Consider the following 24302-nt stretch of genomic DNA (forward strand, 5'->3'; position numbering starts at 1 on the left):
TCATAGACAAGCTCATCCCTGGATAAACCAAACATAAAGAGAGGATTTATGCATATTGGTAACCATACTTGTATCCTTTTCAAAAAGAGCCAATACTAACTTGATAGTAGTTGAATCTCTTTTGGACCCATCATACAAGAGTTGAATATCATAAACAAACATGAGATGAGTTATGGTTAAGTCATTTTCTATAGTTGTTCCATTAAGATTTCTATGTCACTTAACTTCAATTAACAACCTACTCAGGGCTTCACCCACTAGCAGAAACAATAAGTGGGGAGGAGGAAACCCTAATGCAAACCACATTCAAAACCAAAGAAGGGGGAAGTAGCCCCAATGATGAGGAAAACAAACAAGTTTGACATGATGCAGCTCGTGGCCCAATTGATAAAGTTAACTTCAAACCCCAGATGAAGCAATGGCATTTCTATGTAAATCCAATTCGCCTGATAATAAGCCTTAGATAAATCAATCTTGAGAACCATCCCTTTTAATTTCTTTTTTTGACTATTAATACCTTCCTAAGCAATGCCAATGGCCTCATGTATTTGCTAACCCTCAAGACATGAAAATTGTTCCTTTAAAACCTTTTTTGATAGTATCATATTCAGCTTGTTGGCAATAATATTTGCAATTATTTTATATATATTGTTGCAAAGTGCAATTGGCCTATAATCATGAAAGGATATGGTAGCATTGTATTTTTGGATTAATGTGGTTAGAGTTGAAAATTTCATACATATGGCCCGATGTTCAACATTCTTAAATAAATTTTAGCAAATCATTACCTAGAAATTCAAAAAAAATCATTGAAAAATAGCCACTAGCCAACCATCAGGACCCGATCTTTTGTCTCATTGAAAACTATGAAGGGTATTCTACACTTTCTCCATCAATATAGGTTCCATGAGGGAATGATTAACTTCATCTTTAAAAATATTGGGAAGTGTTGAGCAAGCACAATTACCTCTGAAAGAGAAGCAATCTAAGGATCCCTGAATAGATTACTAAAATGGCTAACTCCTAGATGAGCTAATTCCTTAAAAGAGGTAACCTCACCACCATTAGGATCATCTAGTTCCCAGATAGTGTTAATAGCCCATATCCCTTTCATGAATTGATTAAATAATTTGGTGTTTTCATCACCACTTTTTATCCAAATATCCCTGCTCTTAAGCCTCCACTCATCCTCTTTCTCCTTCAGAATCTTGTGTCTAGATGCTTCTAATTGAATAATTCTTTGTTTTACCTCCTCTCACAAGTGGCCCCCTCCTTTTGGATCCTCCAACTATTCCAGTTCTTGTTCAACTAGTTTTAAATTCTCTTCATCCATTTCCTTCTTTACAACAAACCATTCCTTTGTTTCTTGTTTAATCATCTTTAAATTTGCAGAAAATTAGGTTGTTGTTGAACCTTCATGACTAGGGTTAAAGTGAATCTAGTGTCCAGTGACAAAATATTGAAAATATTAATCCTTAAGCCATACATAGTTAAAATTAAAAGGGGCCCTTAGCTTATTTGACCCTACTCATAGTTTAATATAAATTAGGTGATGATCTAATTAGCCACCCACCCCAACCCATTCACGGAACAGTGGAATTCTTCCCATAAGAGGTTTATCCAATAGGAAATAGGCAATCCTTCTGGACACCATCCCATCTCTCATTTGCCAATTTCTCCTGGTGGGCTTAAGTTTAGCAGGGTCCACATCACAGAGCTTATGAGATTCTATTAAGTGTGAGAAACATTTTTCTAGCAATTCAGGATGACCATGTATACCCCATATTTTTTATGCATCTAGAGAAAAATTTAGATCGCCCCCTACTATTAAATTTCCATCATTCATAAAAGAACAATCTATTAAGTAATCCTAGAAGGAATTTCCCTCTTTATAGGGCCCATAAATGATTACAATCTTCATCTCCCTACCCATATTAACTACAAAAATGCCAACCACCAAAGGCCGTTCTAGACCCCAGGAACCCAAAATCTTTATGTTTTTTTTATTACAGTCAATTTCTAATCCACCCAACCTACCATTCGCATCAATTTCCATAAAGTGCCATCCCATGAACAAAGATTCTAACATTATTTCGATAGCCTCCCACCATGCTAAAGTCTCTTTAAGGAAAATTACATCTAAATGTTCTGATAATAATAGGTCTTTAAAGCTAATCTTTTGGGGTGACTAGCCAACCCTTGATAATTGAAGGAAAGGAAGATCACGAGAAAACCTCCACTAGGGCATGTGCTACTCTAAGTTCCCCTAATAAATATTTTTTCCTACCTTATGTGACTTCCTGACTAGTCGTGGCCTTCATTTGTGGGGTATAATAATGACAACCCCAAGGGTTCTTCATGACCTTGGAGCGGATAAGGTCCCAAGGCCTTATACAGTCGCAATAGAGTCATAATGTCTAGATTTTGATTGGAGGTTGTATCTATAACTTGTATCTGATGAGATTAAAATATCACTGGCAAGGAGGGGACTAGGGGAGGACAACATATAGGGGTAGCAAGAATAAATCAAGATACATAATGCATAGATAAACTAGTGAACCCCAACAAAGAAGAAGAACAATTAGATGTAAGGTAAAACAACCCCATAGCAAGATAATTGAATGAACAAATTATAATTGATACAGGAAGGGGAAGATAACCAGTACTTGAGACAGAGGTTGTAGGATCTGGGGGATCATTTTCCTTGGATGTCCGAGCAGCATCTTTGGTAGTCTCAATCTCTTATTGGATCTCTACATCCTATCAATTTATCATGAGTCTCTTCATCAATATTTTTCACCATCGTTGGACCTTGAGGAGAAAACCTAGAAGCATGTTTTTCCATTTTACTGTCAACCCCCTCACTTTCTTTATAGCCTTGACCCTTTCTTTTGATAGAAGGAAGTGGTAAATCCCTTAAAATGTGTCCAAACTTATGACTTCTCCTACAATGAAAAGGGATTCCTTCATAATTAATAATCTGCTAATGTGCATAGCCTCTATAAGTAATGTTGAGATCTACGATTAATCCCTCACGAGTGTCCAATTTAACCAAGATGCGAGCAACTACCATTTTTTGATTCTCCTCATGGGATCTATATGCATCCATGAAATAATCCAATTTGTCACCAATAAGCTTAAAAATTTATTTGGACCATAGTGCAGGGGGCAGCCCAATAATTTTGACTCATATTGGACCGTACCCATGCTTTTCTCTACTCACATTGAAAACAGGGATCCATTTCTTTATAAGGACCAATGAAGAATCAATACACCATGGTTTATCCATAACCCAACTTACATCTTTAGAATTAATAAACTTTAACATAAACCAATTGCATGCAAGAATTTTTACCACTGGGGGAGCTTTGATTGACTAGATTTAGTTTGCCCCTATCCATTCTCTGATCACGTTGACCGTAAAAATATGCCCCATGCTTGACCCACTATGAAATTCTTTGAGGTTTCCATTACATCCCCAAACCAAACCCCTTCACCAAGCACCTGAGTCTTAGACTCAACCTTAACTTTGGTGCATTTCACTACCCTCCTCTTCTTACCCGACTACGTTAGCTTCCCCCCATGATTTTGATCATCTGGGGTTTCTATTGGCTAAGCCTGAGCACCTTTACGACCCCCAGGTTGAACTGGAGGAACCGTGAAATGGTTCAAAAAGAATGGGCTTGATGTTGGATACCCTCCTAAAGCTACCCCAAAGACTTGTTGAAAAACCTCCCTAATGAAAGGCCCAGAAAACCCTAAAGAAACTTTCCCAGAGCTTTCAGATAAAGAACAAGGTCAGTGAGGATTTAGGTCAAGAAAAAAAACCCTTTTTTCCATACCTTCTCAATGGTTGGGAAAGTTTCCTCTAGAAAACCTTCATACAAAGATGACATGATGTTGAAATGGCTAAAATTCGCACTTGCCTCTAGAGCCACCCAACCAAACCCTGAGTCCTTTTTTGATTCAACCACAGGCAAAATCACCTTGAAATATTGGTGGATGGAGACCACAATTGCTTCAGTAACAAACAAAACATAATAAATCTCCTCCATCCTATCAAACTGTGTGGATGTCACATTCATATCAAAGACCAATGCATCAAACCCTAGCTCCTTTTGATTTTCCATCACCAACGAGTAATCAAAATAATGAAACTGACCACCCTCTACCGAGAAAGGGAGAAAAAACTCTAAAGAACTAGGGACCATTTCTAGAGTAGGCAAGGAGGAAAAAATCCTTGAATCCATTCCAAAAGATATTGCCCATACATCCTGAGCCAAACTCGTAGGTGGTGACTCGCTCCAAATAGAGACGTGTTCATACGAGTCCATAGTATAATCAACCTCATCAATTACCATAACAATCTCAGCTCACAAACCCTAGTCATACCCTAGAAGAAACCAAACCACTAGCAATGTCTTTGATGGGAGAGATAATAGTTTGACAACAAACAACTGCAACAATATTCTGCCAAAACCTTCTCGACCCATCACCTGCTACTGGAAGACTAAGAAATATTCATTAACCCTAAGCGGTGTCCATCGATAGGAGTTATAGACCTCTACCTAGCATTTTGATGTTTATTGGTGGTTTCCAACCATTTAAATTATATGTTTGTGCTAATTATAATGTTATAGAGAATAGTGTAGTGTTATAGTGAAGCAGAGTATTAATAGGGAATTCTTATAGCAAAGTAACAACAGAGAATAACTTATTGGAAAGTTCTAATATGTAGAAATTTTGAATTATAAATGATTTATGTTTTTACTTTATCTCATTTATTGAGTGTTGAGATGGAGAAAATGATAAAGAGCGCTTTTTAGTTTTCTATTACACTTCTAAATTTTCTGCAAAATTAAGTCACTTTTGAACGCTTTTTAAGAGAGTGCAAAAACTCTATTGAATAATACATTAATGTGACATAGAGTGGGATTTTTCTCTTAGATGGAGTTTCCCCAATATATCATGCTACCATTGTTTTATTATTTATTGCATATGTTTGCAAATGTTCTATTTTTAATTTTATGAACTTTCTTCACTCATGGATTAGCATGGGAAGTGTATTCCACACTTCTACTTCATTTCATTTAGTATTAGAGCGTGATCACCTCAAATCAAAGTTCCTAGGGAAAATGTTTATTGATATAATCTTTTCTTGAATCAAAGCTTGCATAGAAGTAGGTCTTGTGGTAGGAAAATAACAAGCACATATAGATTAAAATGGATAATTTTAATGGCACTAACTTTGAGTTGTGGAAGTGTGAGATGGAGGATTTTATAATACATAGAGATTTATGAGTTGTAGCATCAAGAACCTAATACACTGATATGAAATATGAAGAGTGGGTGGTGAAAAAGAGAAAGGAAAGAAGCCTTATTAGGTTTTTCTTGGTCAATTATGCGTTATCAAAATTTTTTAATGAGAAAACTACAACTCTTTAGAAGAACTTGGGAGATTTATATTAGGCTAAATCTGTGGTTGATAATATTTTTCTAAAAAAAAGTGTTTTCCTTAATAATAGGTGATGGTTATTATGTATTTGTGTGCCTAAATGAATTTAATACTATTGCTACCCATTTGATCTCAATTCGAAAATAACCGAGGAGGATCATTGTATAACTCTTTTGTGTTCTTTAACACGTTCTTGAGACAACCTAGAAATGGCTATTGGAAGGAATGTAGAGACAATCATGTTTGATGAGGTCATGGATTCCTTATTTTTAAAGGAGGTGAGGTGGAAAGATTTTGAATCCACCAATAAATTTACCTTTGTGGAAATTGAAGGAGAAAGGAAAAAATAAAGAAAAGAGTAGATCCAAATCTTGTGGGAGACATAAGTCTCTTGGAAAGTCCATGGAAAGATGTTGTAACCATAGAAAGGTCAGGAGTTTTAGAAGAAGCTACATGAAAGAGAAGAAGAATAAAATAATGACTTAGATGATGAGTCTTAAAAATATTCTCAATAAGATAATTGAGATTCCTTTTTTACAATTTTGAGAACCCATGCAAGCCAACATACATGGTTATTAGACTTTGGAGCTTCCTTCTATGTGACTTCCATCAACACTATTTCTTAGTTTATGAGAAATTTGATAGTGGAATGGTGTACCTTGGTAATGAATCTCCTTTTAATTAGTTAGATTACATTCTTGATTATGTTCTTTGATGATAGAGAAATAGGATTAGTGAAGATTTATGAATTCAGGGTTTAGCCTGAAATCTACAAGTAGTAAGCACACTTAATGATGCAACCATGTATTTTTTTTCTCTGACAAAGGTGCATGATGGTCCAAGGAGCAATGGTACTTGTGAGGGGTTTTTGTGGGAGCACCTTGTTTTAGTTAAATGTGTGCATTATTGAGTCTAATAATTCTTTGATCTCTATAATAGGGATATCTATAGGATCTAGTCCATCATAGAAAAACCTTTGGAACATGCTCTTGATTCAAAAATCAAGTTACTTGTGGAGAAGAAAATGTTATGGCACCAAATATTGGGCTATATAGATAAAATTAGCTTATGAACCTTAATAGAAAAAAATCTTGTTAATAGATTGAATGTTTCTTCTCTTGAATTTGATTTCTAGGAGCATTGCATACCTGGAAAATAGAACTTTTTTTAGTATTATCCTAGTTCCCATAAATCTTCCATGTTATTATTAATTAATTTTGATGTGTTTGGTGTAGTTAAAATTCCTTCAATTTCTAAGGCTTTATATTATGTGCGATTCAATTTTTATTATTCTAGAATGACATAGGTCATTTTCTTAGAATCAAATATGAGGTTTAAGTTGGTTTAAGGAACTTAAAGCTCTCTTGGAAAATTTGATCAATATGAAGATTAAGCAACTAAGGACTTACAATGGTAGTGATCTTTTTATATATAGTTTGATAAATTTTATAAGGAGAATGATATTGAAATACATAAGAAAACTCCATATACCCATCAAAAAAAGGAAGTTGTAAAATAGGTGAATGGAACATTAAAGGAGAGATTTAGGAGTATGCTTAATGGATTAGGCAGAGAGAATAAGTTCTAGGATGAAGTAGTTGCTATTGTTAGTGTCCAGGTATGAACAATTTATTCACCCCTTTTCCTACATTAATGTATCAATCCGAGTGCGTATTCTTTTCAAGGAAACACATAAGGTATATGCAGGGGCAAGGTTACAATCTGTCATCGACCAATGGTTCGTGATTACCAAATCAAAGCATTGTTAAGACAGAAATAGAAACTCAACTGCAGAACTTAAAAAGGTATTCACATTGATCTAAAGAATCTACAACAGCAATCAAGAAATAAACATAGCAATGAACAATACACACATAACAAAGAAACACGCAGCACCTGATCAGAAAAGCGGGCCCAGATTTTTGATCAAGGATGTGTTACTCACAGCGAAAGATAGACCAATAAAAAGGGTGGTATTTTATTAATCTGAACAATGTTGTTACAATACAATGCAAGGTCTGGCTAACCCCTGATATAGATAGGAATGACCCATCTTTTATACAGTACAAAGGGGAATAACATCTCTCCCCAAAACCTGGCAACTATTTGGCCAAAGATATACATTAGTTCAACACAGCACTAGTGCTGAGAGAGAAAGAAAAGGAATGATCCAAAATGAGTTGAGAATAGCTGCAAAACAATTATGATGTTTCATCATGGTCGATCAGCTGCTGTGAATTGCAGAACTGCTGCGATATGTCGTGCGGTCAACACCTGCGCTCCATAATCTGCAGTCATAACATGTTTTAGTGGTTCGCATAGGTAAAACCCTCATGACTCTACTTCATTAATTAAATATCCCAAGAGACGATAAAGGGGAATTACCTCATAGTTTTACATAGTAAATGTATGCGAATGAATACAAAAGGGATGAAAAGAGGAGTGGAAATGCAGGGAAAAGATAGGCCAATTTGGTGCCCAACATCTCCCCCCAACTAGCCTTCTGCACACCCTCGTGTAGATCGTCGTCTCCGCAGGTCTGGGTTGGATAGGCTATGTGCTTCATGAAGCCGGGCAAGATCGTATTCCTCAGCCATTTCTGTTCCTGGAACCTTAAACCCCTCTGAGAGAAGAACTTCCTTCCACCAATCATTTGGTACATTATATGCTGGGGTGTAGTGCTCTGCTGGCAACCAAAGGACAGGGTACTGAAATTGAATTCCCATCCACCAGACCCCACATGTTTGGATGCATGCCACGTATCTTGGCACCCTACTAAGTGCTCATGCAAAATTTGGTGCTCCAAACGGTTCTCTGTTCCGGACAGACGTGGGTGACATCATCCACCTTTTCTGATAACTATCCATGGCCTCAGCTTGAAACAAGACCAATTTTTGACACAAAGATCAATGCACCACTTTTGTGTCCTTAGCATCTGTTCCTTATTTCCCATCATTTCTAAAAATGTAGTGTGCTTCTTATACATAGTCATTGATCTCTCGGGTTCTCCTCTTACCATAAAAGGATTCGTGACCTGATTTGACTTGAATGTATTAGAATCCTTTTGTCAGCTTATCTGATTGAAAGTGTAAGAGTTGAGGGCCCTTAAATGAATGTCCCCCACATATGGAACCAAATTAAATTCTCTATCAACATGCAGGAGATACCCATGCATGTAAAGCTCACACATCAAACGCTGAGTTGGCACATCATGGGCTCTCAATATCTGGATGAACAGTACAACATCCTCAATCTCGTGACTAATTTCTTTCTAGGTGCTTTCCAAACAGAAGAAAAGAAAATGTTCATGCAAAAATAAAGAATAACTGGAAGCGGGAGGGTGACATGCCATCACCTCCTGTGATAAATGGAGCATTTGTTCCTTATTGGTTTTCAACTCTGCCACTTGCCTTTTTAGCTGCTCCACCTTGAGTTGTTGCTTTGCATACCTCAATCGCATTATATCAATGCACTCCACATATTCGAAGATAGCCATGGATGCTCGTTCTTGGGCTTTCTTCACTTCGTTCTGATATTATGACGTGGTGGATTTCCAAGTTTGTACTTCAGCCATCAAAGAAAACTCATGGCCTTCAAACAAATACTCTATAGGGTCTGTCTGAGTGGCAACAGAGGTTGTTTCCACTCCATCTACCTGTGTCTCTGCTTCGGCCATCGTGGCTTTGGGCTTCTTATCCCGCCGCTTATATTTCTTCACCTGTTTCTTCAACCGGTGCACCTGCCTTCTCAGCCTCTTGACCTCTGTTTTGAGCCGCATTGTTTCTTTGAATTGCAGCTGATATTTCTGCTTAATAGGCAGCCTCTGTTGCTCACACAATTCTACCCATTCTTTTTTGACCACCACCTCATCTGGTACTGCAGCTGGTTCGACAAGTGGTGGATTACTTGAGGGAGTATCCACAGGGTTAATCGACGGGGCTGCTTTTCTTAGTCTCTCTTCCTTGGGAGTAGCTGCTTCCTTATTGACTCCTACCTCAACCTACTGTGAAGCTATCTCGATAGGTGGCGGACTCACTTGATGGGTGTCCATCGGTGGTTCAGCCAAAATTTCCCCTCCAGGTTCCCTTGTTTCAAAAACACCTGCCTCTTCCTCTATTCTGGGTTCCTGGGAAAGGTCTCTGTGGAGGTCTGCGGCCAACAAACCTGTGGTAGTTGGTTCCTTATTCGACCCATCAAACTTCAAAATCGGCGGAACGGCAACATCCTCCTCCGCATGTCGGGAAGAGCGAGACACCCTCGCCCCTTTTGGAATGGAGAAGTAAGAGGAAAATTGAAAGAATTTTCTTACCTAATCTATATTGGCCCCAGTTGTGGCATTGGGTTCTTTCCCTCTGTCTGCAATGTCTCTGCTCTAGGTTGAAACCCCTACCTGTGCAGTCCCCTGTTCTGAGGTTGATGCTAGTTCTTGTGGAGCAGCGTCAGTCTCAACGTCTAATTCCTCTGCAATCTCCAGGGTTGGACAGGTTGATGGTGGTTCTTATGTAACACCACCTTCCGTATCTAGCAGTTCTTGAACAAACGATGTTGGCACTATTTCTTCCAGCACGACACTGATAAAAATGGATTCTTGCATCATTACATCAATTCCGTCAATTATACCCATAGCCTCTCCTTTTGTTGGCCCCATGGTTCTTTCAGCTTCAGGCCCCTCTCGTCCTGGTTCATCTTCCTCCATTAGTTCTATGGTCGAGGGTGGTTCTTGTGAGACACCCCCGGCCACAATATTAATGAATTTCTCCACCTCAGCCTGATGTGGTCCCTCTTCTCTTATTACAGTGCTGCTAATTTGCTCCACTGGCTTCATGGTCGAGGTTGGTTCTTATGAGGCAGCCTCAGTCATGGTGTTCGTGACCCTTTCTATATCGACCCCTTGTTGTAGCACTTCTTCTTCCATCGTTCTGCGGTCAAGGCTGGTTCTTGTGGAGTAGCCTCGACTATCCTCTTTGGTTCACGCTCCTGGTTCTATTCCAGCCCCTCTGGTTCCATCTCCATTTCCTCTGGCTCTTCTTGATCTATGTACTCGTCCTCTACTCCGGGTTCTTCCTTCATCACTTACAGATCTTCTTCTCTAATGGAACTAGTAGTTGTTATCTCTTCCTTTGTATAGTCTTGGAATGTTTCCCATGGAATTTGAAGTTGATCAATTGCATGCATGACTAACAGCCGGACCAGCCCATGGTTGGTAATGACTGCCACCACTTGTCGTGAATGCCGAGCAGAGTGTGCCATCAGCTGGAGACTTTTTAACAGGAAGAAAGGCATATTCAATGAGAAGGCTTCTGACTGTGGGAACCAGAGGTGAGCCAAAATTCTGAAATGATATTTAAACACGGTGGTATACCTCCCCTCATAGGTTATGTATCTCACTACAAAACCTGCTACCTCACCCCATGGGTGTGGTAATGAATTCCGATGATACCCCCGGCCTTTCTAAACAACATTTTCTCTGGCATGCAAAAATGCTCCGAGGAACTCCGGGAGGGGCGTTCTTCGTAAAGACCATTTTTTCCCCTACTGGGGTAGCCTGCTAATCTTTGTAATGGTTTCCTCTCTAACAGGTATTTCTATCCCCCAAACTCGAGAGCTCCCTTCCTCTCAATTGAGTGCAAATTCAATCACAATCGCCTCGTTAAACCCCTTCAACCTGTCAAAATAAACGTTCCACCTTGCATTTTGAAAAACCTACCATACTTTGTGATTGTTTCGGACCATTATCGTGTCCTTTGGCTCATCGTGCACAGCCAACCCACCCATTGTTGTAGGAACTGGATCAACATGATGGATATAGTCGAATGGTAGGGGGCAAAGTAATAGCAACCCAACTTATGATGGAAATAATGTTAGCATGGTGGCCACAGGGTAAAAGAATGGTAACAATGGCTGGTACACCTCAAAGAACACAGAAAATAATGGTAGGGTATGGCAGTATAGGTGAATGATTATGGTGATTGAATCCAATGTACTGGGGAAATGACCGATAAGGTTTTTGGCATACGATTTCAATTTCCAATGTGTCAAAACCATGATTACAAAATCACACTATTTTCAATTTCTGTTCGCATTAGATTTGGTAATGATGTGATATGATTACAATTTTAGGTATGTTGTCATTTATTTGTAAAGGGACCCCCCCCCAACTTAAATGCGGCCATCCAGGGCACGTACTAGTCTCTTCTTTGGAATATTTTAATTAAATCTGTAACAGTCAATGAAGGCATACCTGGCGACCTACCTGGCGATGGAGTAACAGCAAAAATAACCAGCGAAGTAATAGCAATGGCGAAGTAACAGCGCTAATGGAGTAATAGCACCAGTGGAGTAACATCACCAGTGGAGTAACAACAGCAACAGAGTAACAACAACTATGGAGTAACAACACCGATGAAGTAACAGAAACGGTGGAGTAATAGCACCGGCGAAGTAACAGCAACAACAAAGTAACAGTAACTGCAAAGTAACAACGCCGATGGAGTAACAGCAACAACGGAGTAACAGCACCAGCGGAGTAACAAAAACAGCTGAGTAACAATACCGGTGGAGTAACAGCAATGGAGGAGTAACAACACTGATGGAGTAACAACAACGGTAGAGTAATAGCAATGGTGGAGTAACAACATCGGTGGATTAACAACAACGGTGGAGTAACAGCAGCTGCAAAGTAACAACGCTGATGGAGTAACAGCAACGGTGGAGTAACAACACCAGCAGAGTAAGAACAATGGTGGAGTAACAACATCGGTGGAGTAACAGAAATGGAGTAACAACACTGATGGAGTAACAACAATGGCGGAGTAACAACAATGACTGTTACTTGGAAAATTTCTCATTTTCTCCTTGTCATAATTCGGTTCTTATTCCTGCAAAAAGACAAACAAGTAAGTAGTAACAACATATTCTTATTATTATTATTATTATTATTATTATTATTATTATTATTATATATATATTATATATATATATATATATATATATATATATATATATATATATATATATATATATATATTAATAGAAGGCAGAGGGAGTTTTCCTTTGCACCAACAACCATCAAAGCAGATGTATCAAAAAGATGTTTGATCAAGGAATCCTTAAAGGTTGGACGGTTATATAACTTCGGATGGTGTCCGTTCACTAGGAAGGAAATGCGATTTTCATCTACTGTAACCAATCTGACTATTCCATTGTCGAATACAATGTCCACTTCATAGGGTCCCATCTAACGAGTGCGAAGCTTTCCTTTAAACTCTTTGAACTGGGAATCATACAGCAATGCCCAGTCTCCTGTATGAAACACCTTATTCTTGATAAATTTATAATGCCATTTCGTTCTCTTCTGTTGGATAGCAATGGTTCTCTGGATAGCTACTGAATGAATCTCATCTAACTCATTGATTTGTTCCAACTGGTGTTTCTGGGCCTCTGATAAGTCTAATCCTACCTCCAAATCTGTTCTAAGCATAATCATCTCGAACTCTACTAGAAACGAGGGTGATTTCCCATATACTAGCTCAAACGATGAAAAATCGTTTTCATTCTGCCATGTCATCCTATACGCCCAAAGAGCTTCTGGAAGTTTATACGACCAATCCCGGCAATGACTTGCTATAGTTTTTGTCAAGATATTTTCCAATAGCTTGTTTGTGCTCTCTACCTGTCCATGCACTTGGGGATGGTAAGGAGTTGTCAATCTTTGTTTAACACTGTATTTCTACATAACCTTCTCTATCATGTGGGATGTGAACTGTGCTCTTCCATCTGAAAAAATTTCTCTCAAGGTACCATATTGGGCAAAAATCTCTTCAAAAAGGAAATTTGCTACCACCTATTCTGTTGCTTTCGCAACCGCTTTGGCTTCCACCCACTTAGTCACATAATCAGTACAGACCAGGATGTGAACCTTCTAGTGAGAAGGTGGGTTGAAGGGTCCAATGAAACTGATGGCCCACTTCTCAAAAGGTTTGAGGACTATCTAGGGCTATAATGGCATTTCATCTGATTTCCCAGGTTGTCCCATCCGTTGATAGTTGTCACATCTTCGAACATAATCTCTAGCATCGTGAAAGATAGAAGGCCAGTAGTATCCCATTTGTAGCACCTTGTGGCCTGTTCTTTTATCTGCAAAATGTCCTCCACAATGTCCACCATGGGCGGCCTTCAATATCTCATAGATATCATCCTCTGATACACAACGCCGAATCTGTTGATCAACCCCTGTATGAAAGAGGTATCCTGCCATCCATGAATATCAGGTACTATGATGAATAATTTTCCATTGATCCTTATATGACAAATGACGAGGTACCTTCCCTATAGCAAGATAGTTAGCAATATCTGCATACCACGAAGTGTTAGTAGAAATTGCAAAGAGATATTCATCTGGAAAGCTATCTTCAATAGGTGTACCTTTGGCATTATTTTCTAACCTAGACAGAAAATCAGCAACCATGTTGTCCTTCCTTGGTTTATCTACTATAGTAATGTCAAATTCTTGAAGTAGCAAAAGCCATCTTGTAATACGACTAGGAGTAACGGGTTTATTCATCAGATACCTGATGGTTGCATGATTAGTGTGTACAAAGGTGGGGTAACCAGTGATATAGTGCCAAAACTTGTTGATGGCATAGATGACAGCAAGGAATTCTTTTTCAGTCACTGTGTAGTTTAACTCAGCAGGAGCCAAGTTCTTACTAACATAGTAAACTGCATATGGTACCTTATCCACTTGCTGCCCCAAAACTACCCCAACTACTGTCTGGGAAGCATCAGCATGAATATGGAATGGTAATGCCCAATCTGGCCCTCTAAGGATCAGAGCACTATAGACCAATTCCTTGATCTTCACAAAGGTTGCATCACAGTCATCTGTCCACACAAAGTCTACATCTTTTGTCAATAATTCAAAAAGTGGATGTGCTATTTTAGAAAAAATTTCTATAAAGTGCCTGTAATAACCAGCACAACCGATAAAGCTACATACCTGAGTGGGTGTTCTGGGTATTGGAAAATGTTGTATTACCTTTATCTTAGCTGGATCCATCCAGATTCCTGTAGCTGAAAGCAAGTGTCCCAGGACTATTCCTTCATTCATCATCATATGGCATTTCTCTGTACTTAAAGAGACATGCGCCTACTTTCATCTTTCAAGAACTTTTTCTAGCTTCCCCAATGCTTCTTCGAATGAATCTCCATATGTCGTGAAATCATCCATATAAATCTCAACACTATCATCCATCAGATCAGAGAAAATCCCTAAAATTGCCCTCTGGAATGTTGCAGGTGCATTACAGAGACCAAATGAAAGGACCCAGTATGCGAACGTTCCCCAAGGGCATGTGAAAGTGGTCTTATCCTGATCTTCAAGAGCTATCTGGATCTAGTTGTACCTGCTAAATCTATCCAGGAAGGAGAAAAACTTCTTCCCAGCCAATGTATCCAAGACTTGGTCAATGAATGGTAACGGAAAATGGTCTTTCTGAGTTGCCTTATTTAATTCTCTGTAATCCATGCATATTCGCCATTTACCATTTTTCTTAGGGACCAGTACCAATGGGGAAACCCATTGGCTATCTAAAATGGGGTAGATAAATCCCACATCCAGCAGCTTTTGGAGCTCTTCCTTAACAATGTTTTTCAGAGCAGGGTTCATTCTTTTCTCAGGTTGCCTCACAGGACGACAATCCTCCTTAATGTATATGTGATGGGTGCATAGATTAGCAGGAATCCCCTTCATATCTGAGTAGTCCCAGGCGAAGGCTTCTTTTTGTTTCTGAAGAACATCCAAGAGTTGTTTCTTCTGGGACTCTGATAGATCTGGATTGATATTCAGGGATTTTCCTAGTTCTATTTCCACATAAATACTGTCATGGGGCGTAGTTGTAGGTAGCTCACAAATCCATCTGCTATTCCGATAATTTCTTGAATCTCACAGCTCAAGACGGACTCCAATATTCGCTGATTTAAATATGAAACGGAATAGGGATCACTGATAAAGGTAGTAATTATGTCATCTTCAGTTTCGGTTTTCAGCTAGAGGGCCTATCCAATAGTAAGAACTGGTCTTAACTCCTCATTTTCTGATTCAGACTCTTTCATGGATAAAGATTTCTTGCGGCCTGTTGATTTTGCTGATGGGTTAGGTTCTGCGGGAGGATATAATACTAGATTCTTAGTGTTTTGTCCATTTTAAATGATCATATGTCCAGACTGACACCCAATATAAGTGTCTGCGGTTTCCAGCCATGGTCTTCCCAGAATCAGGGGATGGCCTCCAGTTGGAGATTGCGTTTGGAGTACTAGGAAGTCCATAGGGTAGTGCCATGAATCAACCGAAATTGTGATATCTTCTAAATTCCCTAACAATTTCACTGTAGATCGATCTGCCAGTTCTAACAATGTAGGTGTGTGTTTCAAGTTACGAAGACCTAATGCACACATAGTTTCAGCAGTGATGACATTTATGGCAGCACCCAAATCTACCAGTACATTTGGAATTTCTACCCCATTAATTTGTACGATTAAAATTAGGTTCCCGGGATCCCCATACTTTACAGGCATGGACCTTCCCATTATGAAATCTGATAACTTCCCCATTACGTGAATGGTGAGCGGGTCCCTTGATTTCTTTTTAGGCTTTTTATCACAATATTCCCTAAGAGTTTTTGCATTTATAGGTATGTCCCTCATAGCTTGCAACAGTGGGAATGTTTCCACTGGCATGTGCTGGGACACTATGCCACAAAGTATCCGTAAAGGAAGTTCGACAAGAAGACCTCAGGAGGAGTGGCAGGTGAAGATCTTGCTTCACAATTTGAGTTAGATTTAACCCTCATTTCTTGCATGGTGACATCGGTGATGGGCAGTGTGTGGTATCTGGTTAATGGAGCCTCATTCCATATGACTAGAAAAAAATAATTCTTCAGTGACTTGGAGGAGAAGGACCTCCATATGCACATCAAAATGGGATATGATGGAATGTATAGTGAAACTGACATCAATACTTTTACTTTTCAGGAGGAGTTTGGTTCTCTTCTCACTTTAAAATATGTCATGTATGTTTCGGGTCTGAAGAATAATTTGGTTTTAGTTGCTATGTTGGAGAACCATGGCTATGATGTGATATTTAGTAAAGGAAAGGCTTTCATTAGTCACATAGCCTCAATACAAGTGAAGTGGATCAGGGTTCGAGTGAAGAACCTCTACAAATTGGATGTAGAAGACTGGGTTGCCTTGAGCACAAAAGCAAAGAAGGTGTAGATCTGAGACATCGGTGAATTGTGGCATAGAAGATTGGGTCACTTGCACCATGGATATTTGAAGATCATGTATCATATTTCTACAAGACTTCTTAAGGGTGCACTAGAGCAGAGAGATACATGCGAAGGGTGTACATTAGGGAAGTACACCAAATCCACCTTTCATAATAAGGACATTGAAACACAAGTGATCCTTGAAAGAGTTCACCCATATGTGTGTGGACCGTTCTCGACAGCCTCCATGGCCAAGCATAGGTATTATGTAATATTTATAGATGATTTCTCATGTAAGTGTTATATTTTCTTCATGTAGAAGAAAGATCAGACATTCTCTAAATTTTATGAATTTAAAGCACTTGTTGAGAAAGACACTGGAAGGAAAGTGAAGGCTCTTAGGAGTTATAATGGTAGAGAATATGTGTCGAATGAATTCAAGAACTTATGTTCATCAGAAGGCATTCAATGGGAATTAGTAGAACCCCATAACCCACAACATAATGGAGTGGCTGAAAGGAAGAACATAAGTATTGTGGGAGTTGCATGGACGATCTTACATGATCAGGGCCTACCATTGTACTCATGGGATGAAGCATGAAACACGGTTGTATATGTGCAGAACATGAGTCCTCATCGGATTCTTGGGATGAGTACACTAGAAGAAAAATTTGCAGGTAAGAAACCAGATGTGGCACACTTCATAATATTTGGTTCATCAGTTTACTATCATGTTACCAAGGATGCAAGGAAAAATCTAGAGCCAACAACTAAGTTGGCATATTTTTGGGATACACTAATACACCTCACAACTATCAGGTGTACCTTCCATCTCACAGGATGACAGTGGTTCGTAGAGATGTGAAGTTCAATGAAGAGAAGGCCATGAGATGTTCCCTTGAGAGGGAGCTTCAGTTGCATGCAGGTGAGGAGATTTTAGCTCCAAAGGAAGAACCTTGGGATGGTGTGGAGCAGCCACATGCAGAGGAGAAGAAAGTGGAAGCACCCACTCATGGAGAAACTTCCATAGATGGAAGGAAGCACACCAGAAAGGCTTAGAGATTGATGCATGATTCTAGATAGAATGTGGTAGCACACACATCACAATGTAGGAAGAGGAGGTCACCAGAAAGGTACACTAGATACATGGCTCTTATGAGTGAGAGTGTAGAGATTGAGCCATCCTCATTCAAGCAAGAAGTGCAATAACTAGTATGGGTTGATGCCATGGTAGAGGAGTATGACTCCATTATCAAAAATAATGTTTGGGAAGTGGTCTCAAGACCAGCAAACAAGTCAGTGGTGAGTTCCAGATAGCTTTACAAGGTAAAGCAAGTAGCAGATAGGAGTGTGGAGAAACACAAGGCTAGATTTGTGTCCAGAGGTTTCTCTTAGGTGGAGGGAATTAATTACGAGGAGACCTTTGTTCCAGTAGTAGGGTACTTTTCAATAAGATCTATTATAGCACTTTCAATGAAGATGGGATGGAAGATACATTAGACGGATGTGAAGACAACCTTCCTCAATGGGGTGATTGAGGAAGAGGTGTACATTGAGAAGCCAGAAGGATTTGAGACCTTTACAATAGATTCACATGTGTGCAGACTCAAGCAAGCATTGTATGGATTGAAACAAGAACCTAGTGCTTGGTACACCAGGTTTGACAACTTTTCACAAGGTTGGGCTTCACCAAAAGTGAAGTAGATGCAAACCTTTACCATATTGTGGTTGAAGATAAATGTTTATTATAGGATTATATGTTGATGATTTAATTCTAAGTAAAATCTTGCAAAGAGGATCTTGCAAGAGAATTCGAGATGAAGTACTTGGGGCTCATGCATTATTTCCTTGGTATCGAAGTATGGCGAGGAGATGAGGAATTGCTTGTCTCTTAGGGAAAGTATGCCAACGAGATACTGAAGAAGTTCCACATTGATACTAGAAAACCCATGGAGACTCCTCTAGCAGGGAATTGGAGGAATGAAGATGCTACTTCCAGTGAAGTAGTGGAGGCTACTATATATAGACATCTTGTGGGTTCACTTATGTATTTGGTGAACACACGACCAAACATATGTTTTATAGTTAACCAACTTATTCAAGCAATGGTTAAGCCAACCAAACTCTATTAGAAGGCATATAAACATGTGTTGAGATACCTCAGAGGCAACACTTAGTTTGGTCTCTGGTACAGACGGACAGAGGGAGTGAAGCTTCAAGGCTTCACAGATGCAGATTTGGTAGGGAGTCCATTCAATGGGAAGAGCATATTAGGGGGAATCTTCAGTATTGGGTCAGCAGTGGTTTCCTGGTACAAAAAGAGGCAGAGATTAGTTGCACTTAGTTCTGTAGAAACAAAATACATGATTTCCAGTCAAGCAACTTGTGAGGCTATCTGGATGAGGAAGATCCTTGTTGGGTTATTTGGTCAGCAGATGGATCCTACAATGATTTACTATGACAATCAAAGTTGTATCAAACTCTTTGAGAATCTATTTTTTCATGATCAATCCAAGAATATCGACATTCGGAAGCACCATCTACAAGATTGCATGCAGAGGAGAATCATGTTGTTGGAGTACATTCCTATAGAGGAACATGATGTAGACATCTTGACTAAGGAACTCTCAAGAGGAAAATTCGAGTTCCATAGAGGTAGGATTGGGGTATCTGATAATCCCTTTCTTATTGAGAGGGAGTGTTGAAAATGCAACAAGAAAATCCTAATTTAATTTTGTCCTTGAATTAAATTAGGAATAAAATTGTAATTCCAGGTACCAATCGAACCCTCCGATGTGTGGAAGACTGCCTTCAAAGCCAAGGAGGGCCTTTTCGAATGGTTGGTTATGCCCTTTAGATTGACGAACGCTCCTACAACCTTCATGAGGCTAATGGATGACATCTTGAGCCATTCACCAAATCAATCCAAGAATATCAACATTCAGAATCACCATCTACAAGATTGCGTGTAGAGGAGAATCATGTTGTTAGAGTACATTCCTATAGAGGAACATGATGTAGACATCTTGACTAAGGCATTCTCAAGAGGCAAATTCGAGTTCCATATAAGTAGGATTGGGGTATTTGATAATCCCTTTCTTATTGAGAGGGAGTGTTGAAAATGCAACAAGAAAATCCTAATTTAATTTTGTCCTTGAATTAAATTAGGAATAAAATTGTAATTCCACATCACAAGATAACTTGTATGAGTTAAATAAGTTAATTTGACTTGGTTGTCTTAATTAATTCAAGTTGAGGGTCTAACTTGAGTCAGGTAGAGTGTCTCCTATTTTATAGGATCCCTGGTTGAGTTTATTATGAGTTGTAATTAATTAATTCAGTTTAACTAAGCTAAAGTCAATTAAACTAGTTCCATATGATGGAGGAACTAGTAGGAGGTCAAACAATGGGGTGATGCTTCATGTGTTCAACCATTTAATTGATGATTCACTCATAAATAACTCATGCATATCATATCTAAGAGTTACCCAGTTTAGATTAGAGTTCAGGGATAGTATATTATCATTTGTATAATCATCTGAATTGTACACGTGGTGCATGTAGTCAGAAGAAGGCCTATGATGGATTGCGCAATTCCAATTAAGGAATTTACCTAATTAATATGGGCTAATTCCCAAGGAAAAAGAGCAAGGAAATATGGACTTTAGTAAGCAAAAATTTTGTTAAGTATTGGCCTAGGATTTTCTAGGAAGTTGTGAGACAGATAAAGATAGTGTAGAGGTTGCTTAGGATTGAGAAAATCATTGTAATTGCCTCATATTTTTTGACTAATGTAATATACATATAGCATGGGTTTTTAGCTATGGCTTTCCTTGGGAAATCATTGTGTAATGTGTTGATTAAATTATTTCTCTTGTATGCTTCATGGTTTTGCGATTATTTAATTGTTTCCACTGATGAGTAGAGTAGATTCAAGTCTATTTTTTTAGTAAGTTATAGTTAACAGTTTGAATCTACAATGGTTTTCTACATATATCCTCTATTCATTATGCCAATGTATTTGGTAGTCTCATGTATGTTATGTTTTACACTAGACCACACATTACCCTAGTAGTGGGAACCTTAAGTCAGTGCATGGCTAATCTTGGACATGAATAGTGAGTTTTACTGAAGAGGGTCTTAATGGATTTGCAAGGTGCTTTTGAATATTTTGTTTTCTATCATATTGATGTTTCATGGGACCCACACTTAGTGGATTATACAAGATTAAGTGGACTTTAATTAGGTAGGGGATGTTGATAGGGGGGATCTATGAATGGTTATGTGTTTTGGTTGTTTGGTTGAGCAATGAGTTGAATGGATAAGTGAAAATATTTGATCTCTTTTTCTACTATAGAGATAGAATATGTGGTAGCTCCTCATGCCTGTAAGGAAGCTATCTAGCTTATGAAACCATGTTCAAAAGTAGGGTCAAATCAAAGTTATCATGATAGTAACAATTTCATTTGGCTAGCTAAACCCAATCTTTCATGTAAAGGCAAACAATATAAATATCCAATATTATTTCGTCAAGGACATGGTAGAGGATGGAAAGGTGATAATAGAGAAAGCTAACACCTTGCATAGTGTCACTAATATAATGACAAAATTGGCCAACATAGGCAAATTCAAGTGGTGCTATGAGTCTATGGGCCTTTTGGGTCCTAGGTATTAGCTCGTAAATTGATGCATTCTCCCATTTACCCTTGCAAAGTATATGACAAGTGAGATAATGTTAGGGTTGGTGTGGCATACACATCATAGTGTTGCAGAGAATAATGTTGTACTATTGTAGAGAATATTACAATGCTAACACAGAAAACAATTGTAGTGCTAAGTAGAGATTACCACGATGTTATAGTGGAGTAGAGCTATAACGAGGAATACTCGAAGTATGGTAATGATTAACATACTTCTTTTTGTTTCAATATGCATAAATGATAAACCATAAGTCATTTATGGGTTTTTTTATACCTTATTTATTGAGTGTTGGGGTGGAGGAAATGACATAAAGAATTTGTTAGATTATTATTATGCTAACAATTTATCTTCAAAAGTAAGTCATTATTAAACACTCTTGTAGAGAGCACAAAAAACTTTGTTTTGTAACCATTTTAATCTTTGAATAATACATTGAGTGTGACTTAGAGTGTGGTGTTTTCTCTAATAAGGGTCTTTCATGGGATATCATGATGTCAATGATTTGTTGTTCATTTGATATGTTTGTAATTATTCTATTTTTAATTTTCTACAGTTTCTTCTCTCATGGATTATTGTAGGAAGTGTACTTTGCATCTCTGCTTCCTTTTAATTTTATATATTTTAAAGTTGGAATGGTTATGATTTTTATTAAAAAATGTTTTGGTCATACTATACGTCATAGTAATAAAAATGAGATGAGGCTTTCCAACATCTAATCTTTTGAGGGGAGTTTCATTTTTTTTTTCTTCCTATACCCTATGCTAATATAACATCCAAAAATAATAGGTTATTTACCATATTTCATTGTATTTCATGTTGTTTATAATGGTTGAAGTGTTTACTTGAAATGTGTAAAACATATACGTTCTCACACAATTGCACTAACAAGCTTGAGTATAATAGCTCAAAGTATTGAAATGATGCATAGAAATGGAAATAGATTTTAAAGGATTCAATAAAGTTAATAAAAATTTTGTTAAACATTTTTTTGTCAACACTAAGCACTACTTTATTTTGGAATTTTAATGAGCATAAACATCTTATTATGTTATGCAAGCCTCTTTTCCACTATAAAGCTATACTTGGAGACACCTAGTTGTCATAATTACATAAAAGATGCACTTAGCTCCATCCATTTTTATAAACACAAGGACACACATGAAGATGAGCATGATATTTGAGACTGTTATCTTAATTGAAGCATTAACAACACCCAACATTTGAGAGAGCCTATATCAATAATATAGATTCATTTTTAACACAAAATACAATATTAACATTAAACATTTTTTTAACCCATTAAAATTTAGTTGAATCTAATTAATAGATATAGTTTCTAGCAAGATTGTGATATTTTGTTGTTTAAAATGCATAAATGGATTCAACACCTTATAAAATCCTTAAGACAAGAACTTTGCAAATCAAACTTATGATTTTTTTTAAAGAATTTACTAAATTTTAGACAAAATTAATGTCCGGAAGAAAAAAAAATAAAAAAAAAAACATAAAAAAAAACATTTCATCTATTAATTAAATTATGCAATCAACCATTTAAAAATAATAATAATAATAAATAGCGAGACTTATTTTTTAATTTAAACTTAAATATATTATTAAAAATATTATATTTAAATTATAGTGGAACAATAATGCCAATCTTACTTTCTTCCACCCACATATTTAAATACTTGTAGAAAAATAAAAAATAAAATTTTTTATTTTAACCTAGGCTAAAAATAACTTATAAAACTAGTGAGGAGTGACTCATCCCATGGACAAGCACACATACATCATTGGCTGCACTGGGTCCAGCTAATGTGCGTCAGCGAGGGGTCCATGGACAACTGTGGCGCTAGCTTCCTTTCTTTCGCTTTTGAGCATTAAATTTAAAATATTAATACTATCATATCATATCATGTGAGCAACACCATCACAATCACATGAATAGGATATCAAAAATGCAAAGGGCGTTGACATAGCTGGAATGGGATGGATATATTCTTGACTTCGTCGTTGGATGATCGTTCAGACCTTTGCTTTATGGGGTTGTATATACTATATATATGGGTTTATTATTTAAATATAAATCGAATAATTATTCGATAAATGTATTTATTTTAGATTATAGTTTTTAGAATTATTAATAATTATTAGATAGATAATAAAGATTTATTTTTATAAAATATTTTAGGATATTTATAATAATAGATATAAATTAAAGGTTGAGATTTATTTATAAATTATTTAGTGTGGTTTATGATAGGATAAGATAAAAGTGAATTATAGGTTTTTGGACATGTGGTATTGATAAATTATGGTATTGTAATAAAACCTATTTACAAATTAAAATCTTTTTGGCGAAATGGTGGTAAATCATCATGGTTAAGAATCTTATATATTAATTCTTTTTATAATTAATAATAATAGTAATAATAATAATAATTTAAAATAAAGTTATAATTTAATTATTTTTATGTTTTTTTAGCCATGTGAGATGCATTATTATGTTTTATGAAGTAAGTGCTTTGATGTTTATTATGAATTAATGTTGATCATGGATAACTAATATAAATTAGATATATAAATGTATTGTAACTTATGGTAGAGATGTAATATAATGTAATGTCCTGTAAACATGGTCAAAATAAAATAAAAATAAAAATTATTATTATTTTTTATAAATTATTACTAGTGGTTTTTGAGCTCCAAGTTTATTAGAACCCGTGTATTCATGTGGAATATAGCTTATTTAAAGGGGGAAATTAAACCAGCCCAAAATTAAATTTAAATAAAATTATTATTAATTTTTATAAATTATTACCAGTGGTTTTTGACCTCCAAGTTTACGAGAACTCATGTATTAAATTTTATTCAACTTG

This window comes from Pinus tabuliformis, chromosome 2_2 (genome assembly GCF_031772625.1).
Source record: "Pinus tabuliformis cultivar Carrire ecotype Pingquan chromosome 2_2, CPIR1, whole genome shotgun sequence".
Taxonomy (NCBI): Eukaryota; Viridiplantae; Streptophyta; class Pinopsida; order Pinales; family Pinaceae; genus Pinus; species Pinus tabuliformis.